A 5,595-nucleotide genomic window follows, 5' to 3' on the forward strand; every position below is an offset into this window, starting at 1 on the left:
CAGGTGTTCTTGTTGGGCTTTTTTTGTTTGTTGTGGGGTGTGGGCGGAGGGGGGGGGGGGGGGGGGGGGGGGGGGAATCATACAATTTTTATTTGCTTTAAAATGATAACAACAGTACAATTTGATGAGTGAAACAGTAAAAAAAATAAAAATAAAAAAATAAAAAAAAAAAATATATATATATATATATATTGACTACAAAAAAAAAACCATGTTTGAAGAGCCAGACAGCCCTTCCTTTTTCCATCATTACAGGAATTTATTTAGGTACCTCAACCCCTTTGGGGAATGTTGTAAGTCAAAAGGGTCAAATCGGTTTCATCTGCAGTGTTGTCTGTGAAGAAAATAAATGTAACTTTTCCCCAGTTCCTGTGCAAACTTACTCTGTCTAATCATCTCTAAAAGCTTGACAAGCTGTCGAGATGCCAGCTCGAGGCACGCTGCTTTCCTCTTCCGTCGAGGTCCAATCGAGGTGGTGGCGGGTTTGTAATATGCGCTGAGGTGTCTAAGGAAAGCCAAGAAAAGAAGTGCAGGAAAAGGTGGGGGTCTTTTGGAAAATCAATGAATGCATGAAACATAGTGGTGGTCCACCTGAAAGGGAACATGTCATCAATTAAACAAACTTGGCGAACAGGGCCAATTCATCAGAGCGCTTTGCGGATCAGCTATTGGGTTCAGCTTCGACGTGACAAATGCCGGACCTCCTCTGTGTTCCCAAGGTTGCGGATCGATAGAGATCATCATTGTGATGTGGATCTTTTATCTCACAACCTGCTTCCTTAAGCCTTATATTATTCTGACCGCAGATATCTCAAAGGGGGGCGGAAGGGTGAGAAGGGCACGAGCCTGATTTAGTCTTTTGTTCGCAGAAGTTTCATGGCATTATTTGTCCAAACAATTGACTTTTGATGGCCTTACTGACCAGACAATTTGAGAGCCTTTTTTTTTTTTTCATGAGTCATAACTTCACAAGCAGTTTGTGAAAAAAAAATCCAAGCAAGTTGAGAACACTCTTGTTAATATAATTGCTTGGTAAGGACATTGTCTCGTATGCCTACTTCCCCTTAGTGGCACTTATTCAGATACATCAAATCCGACTGTGAGGAATCCCTCCTGGGTTCCTATTGATCCGAGCCATTATGGAATTCCATGCCAATAAACTGTCGTGACTTACTGTAACAATTCAATGATTAGGGCTCCAGCTCAGTCATATGACTAAGAGGAGCTTCCTCATTATCAGAGGCCATTATGAGATTTACAATTGAGTTGTTCAATGATTAACAGCGGCTCATTTCATCTTTTTATCGGCTCGGTTAGCCGTGCTCCTGATGTATGGACAGTCCAGTCTCAATGTGGTGTTATGTTTATCCTAAGACAATTATTTGTCTTTTTCTTTTAGAAAAACTAAACTCAATTTCTGGTTTAAAGTTTGATTTGTGAAAGTCTATTGAATATTTCTCGGTCTACTAACATTTTCACCACCAAACAATAAAACGGTTTTCGTCCTTTTGAAAGTGAAAACTAATGTTAAACCAACTGTCATGTTGAATTTTTTGATCCATCCTGTGCGTTTCGCTTATTTGAGATTGGGTCATTGGCGAAACAAATCTGGAAAGCAGATCCAGACATACCTCTTCTTACATACATTCTCCAGTTCATTTTTAATTATCTAAAAATGGAGGCTGTGTTGGAGCGCATTGAAAAACTTTCATTTTTGTACCATCTTCAGAGACTCCTCTGGACCAGAAATTGAGAAACTGACACTCGCATCCGACCCCCCGCTTCACACTCAGCTGCAAACAAAGTGAATTTTTTGTACTATGAATGCGTCTATCTAACCACATACAAGAAAAAAAAAAAAAGTGTGCCTCAAAATGGAATAAATGGAGAACTGACAAGATTTATTCCTACATGGCATAATGCATTCGAAACACCTCATGTCGGAGGGCAAACAATTTCATGTAACATCATGAAGCTGTGACAAAATCTATTGATTTGCCTGCTAGAGCACAAATATTTGTCTTTTCATGCTTATGGAACCAAAACTAGCAGAATAGGGAAATATAGTTTTATGGTGATTTATCAAATTGCTCTTGAAATGAATGATCATCAGCTTAAACAACACCAAAAGGAAAGAGCTGTATATTCTTTCATTACCATAAGAAGTTATTATTGTGTCACATTTCTTAAAGTCCTTTTCTTTTTTTTTGAGAACTTATTGGCCGTTTGAACGACTTCATGGGGTTCCTGCAAAGAAAACAGCTAATAAGCATATAGTAAACATGTCGTCAGCATAAACTACCGGAGTGATTTTAAACCAAACCTGCATGCGGCCTCGTTCTCGAGATGCTCGTTCTTCATACGTCTTGTGCTCTGCCTTCGTCAAATCAGTTCAGTTCCTGTACGATGGGCTGAAATGCTACACCTGGTCTGTGGTGGTAAAATATGCATGCAGACACTATCGGTTACATGCTTCTAGTCTGCTCCAGCTGGGAGAAAATGAGGATATTACAACTCACTCTGTGTTTCACCAGCCAGCCCTAGTTTCCCAACACTGATTTGAAACAGCTTCTGCTATCTGTTGTTCATTAGATGAGATCTCAGCCTCTGATGCAACTGCAGGAATGAATAAAAAGCCTTTAAAACGAAAAATAAAAAAAGGAAAAGCTAGACATAGCAGTAGCAGTCTGCAAATGTTGCACGGTCGGTTCTCGTTGTGACTTGCAGCAATTTTGGATCGGACTTAGAAATCCAAATATCATGCGACAGATCAGTATTGCCATGTTGTTAAAAAGCGGTGACAGCTGTGGAGCATTTGCGTTCTAAACCTTTGCTGGAAAATTTTTCTCTTAAAAAAAAAAAAAAAAAAAAAAAAGTGATAGAGAAGCACAACAGAAAGCAGAATGATGCAGATCACTGAAATTGGATGGATCCTGCAAGTACATTACGGTGTACATAAAAAAAGAAGAAAGAAAGCCAACCTCAGCACATCCCGCAACAGGGTCTTCACTCATGCTGCTTTTGATGCGGCCTGATTGGGAACAGGGCTTGCTGATGTGTGGAATCTGAAGAGTTGGGAGTTGTCAGTGTAGGTGATTGACATGATGAGGGGATCAATGGAAAAGCCTTGCTTCGAAGCAATAATCCATTCAAAGTGATCACGTTTGAAATTGCCTAGGGGTATTGATTATATGTGTAGGCCCAGAAAACACCATACGCACAGCAATAATAACCAAGTTGGCCTGGGAAGCAGATTTTGTCCCTGTTATTATGAATTGCTTTTTGTTTCATTTCCATTATGTGACATGCTATGAATTAATTGGAAGAATATTCAGTTTATGTCATAAGTTAAAGCTGCTGCTTCCTGTTCAATTCAACGACGTCAAAATCAGTCCCAAAGCTAACGGCTTTACCTCAGATGTAAAGTTTTGCTTGATCTGCATAAGAGGATCATTTGTGCCATCACATCCTCCATCTATCTATTCAGTACACCTGCTGCCTGTCTCTAGTTTTCACTGGACGAGAGGCGGGTGACAGGGAAACACAGAGACACACAGGGCAGGCTACCATTTATACACATTCTTACATAAGAGTAACTTAGACATACAAATCAGCCAAACCAATGTTTACTCAGTGCGGGAGGAAGCTGGAATACCCACAGATCACATGTGGGGTTCCTCAAGGCTTCATTCTTGAGACATTTTTGTGTATCTATAATTTGCCTCTTGATTATGGAGTACATCATCTTCCGTTATGCTTATGTCACACAATTTTATAAGTCTCTCTCACCGCCCGTCTGCCGTCCCTCATAGTACCCGAACCAGTGTGTTCATAATATCAAAGCGGATGGGATAGAGTTTCCTCCAACTTAACACGAAAAAGGCTGACGGTTATGCTTTTGGTTCCAAAAATAGTAAAGGCCAAAGGGAAACCAAGGTGTCGTCATGGAGTCAGCCCTAAATTTTAACATCCCAATAAAGTCTATTAGCATTACTCATCCTAGTACCATCTTGAAAATATTATCTAAGTAAGAGGACTTGCTGTCAAAACTGGATAGAGCGAAACTGTGCACACTTTTTTTTTTAATTTTCAGTAGGTTGCATTACGGTAATGTGTATTTACTGTTTTCTGTACAAGGAGTCAATCAGGCAGCAGCAACCCATTCAGAAGGACAATCATTTCACACTAGTCCTTAGAAAGATGTTGGTCTATAAAACTCTGAATAGTCTTGGGCCTAAATACATTTCCACCTCCTACATTATCAGAGCCCCATTCACTGCTATGTTCCCAGGATCAGAACAAAATAAGGCAAGGCAGCATTTAGTTTTAAAATTGCTCAGCTACCAACCAAACTCCCTAAATCTATATCTATGTGTCTTAATAATTTGACTTATCTTGTGCATGGAGGTTTTTACACTTGTAAGCTTAACTCTCCCTTAGTAGCCCAAATGAACAGTTCATTACTGGAATAAACTCCACGTCCTGTTCAATGGCTGTCATGTTGGACTTTTAGTTTGGGACCTCTGACTTTCCAAATCAGAACTTAAAATGACGCTTAAGTTCATTTTTCTGGGTGGGAACTTGGAAATACCCATTATACTTTTAAGTTCAAATAGAACTCTGTCTACAGCAAGGTAAGAAAAAGTGACATAGAGGAGGAGCGGGTTGCCATTTTAGCCACTGACAACACAGTATGTAGGACAAAGCTGTACATGATCACAGCGGACCATTGCATTACATCTTATCATTTCCTCTAGAGCTGAAACTTAAACTGAAACTCATCAATAATGCACCCATGACCTCCCATTTAGAAGCTCTCAATGGCAGCTCAAGCTACTGCTGTAATTCTTCACCACCCTCCGCCGCAACTTCAACAAAAATGTCTCCAGCGACGGCCTAAAATGTCCCGGACGTTTATAAAGTGAGTTGTTGCTCTGCTCGAAACCCGCCATTCGTCAGGCAGCCGAGATTCATTCAGCCTTTTTATTAAAACCGGCACCAAATTAAAGTCCCCCTAATGAGCTTTTCTGTTACCATGTCCTGTTGTCCAAAATAAAATATCACGCCTTGCGTCTGTGCAAAATAATATCGAAGACCGAACGTGGGTGAAGGGTGCTCCTCTCTTCATCTCTCTTAGGGTGCACCTGAATTATTAATTACCCAGAATCTGGTTAAGCAGTGTACATTTTCCTAAAGGTCAGAAAGTTCATTAACTATGAGCTGCCATTGATTGTGTCCTTGTGTATTTCTCTGCCCGGTGTAGGCTTACAACTGAGGATATGTAACTGTTAAAGCAACGCGCTCTTCTTTTGTTCAGTAAAACTAAACATATACTTGGTGTTTTGCTGACAACTAAATTAAAAATTTTGCTTGAGAATAAACCTGCTTAACCAGGTTAAGGAAGTTCATAGGGTCCAGGTTCTGGAGGCCTTTTGGACTCCTCTCCCTCCCCCCAACCCGCCAACGTATCTCGAAACTGAAAAAAAATCCATTCCGAGCACGAAAGCCCCAGTATCTGTTTCAAAACAGGCCGCTGGCGTCGATCAGCGTGGTGCCGATAAAGATCTGTATTTTGATTGAACGCGTGCAAAACTA

General features: G+C 40.4%; 1 long non-coding RNA gene across 2 annotated transcripts; it reads right to left on the bottom strand.

Annotated features, from left to right (window-relative positions):
• Window positions 1–388: 388 nt before the first annotated feature.
• Window positions 389–2,840, bottom strand: LOC106943245 (uncharacterized). 2 transcript variants are annotated; one of them, XR_001423868.1, is made up of 3 exons: window positions 2,520–2,840; window positions 2,324–2,430; window positions 389–505 (listed from the first exon to the last, which is right to left on the bottom strand). It is a non-coding gene; the product is annotated as an uncharacterized LOC106943245 (long non-coding RNA). The 2 variants fall into 2 exon arrangements; XR_001423869.1 differs by lacking the exon at window positions 389–505 and adding an exon at window positions 1,733–2,247.
• Window positions 2,841–5,595: the final 2,755 nt, after the last annotated feature.

Source organism: Poecilia latipinna, unplaced genomic scaffold, assembly GCF_001443285.1.
Source record: "Poecilia latipinna isolate Pla-1442-1.1 unplaced genomic scaffold, P_latipinna-1.0 Scaffold5037, whole genome shotgun sequence".
In the NCBI taxonomy this organism is placed as follows: Eukaryota; Metazoa; Chordata; class Actinopteri; order Cyprinodontiformes; family Poeciliidae; genus Poecilia; species Poecilia latipinna.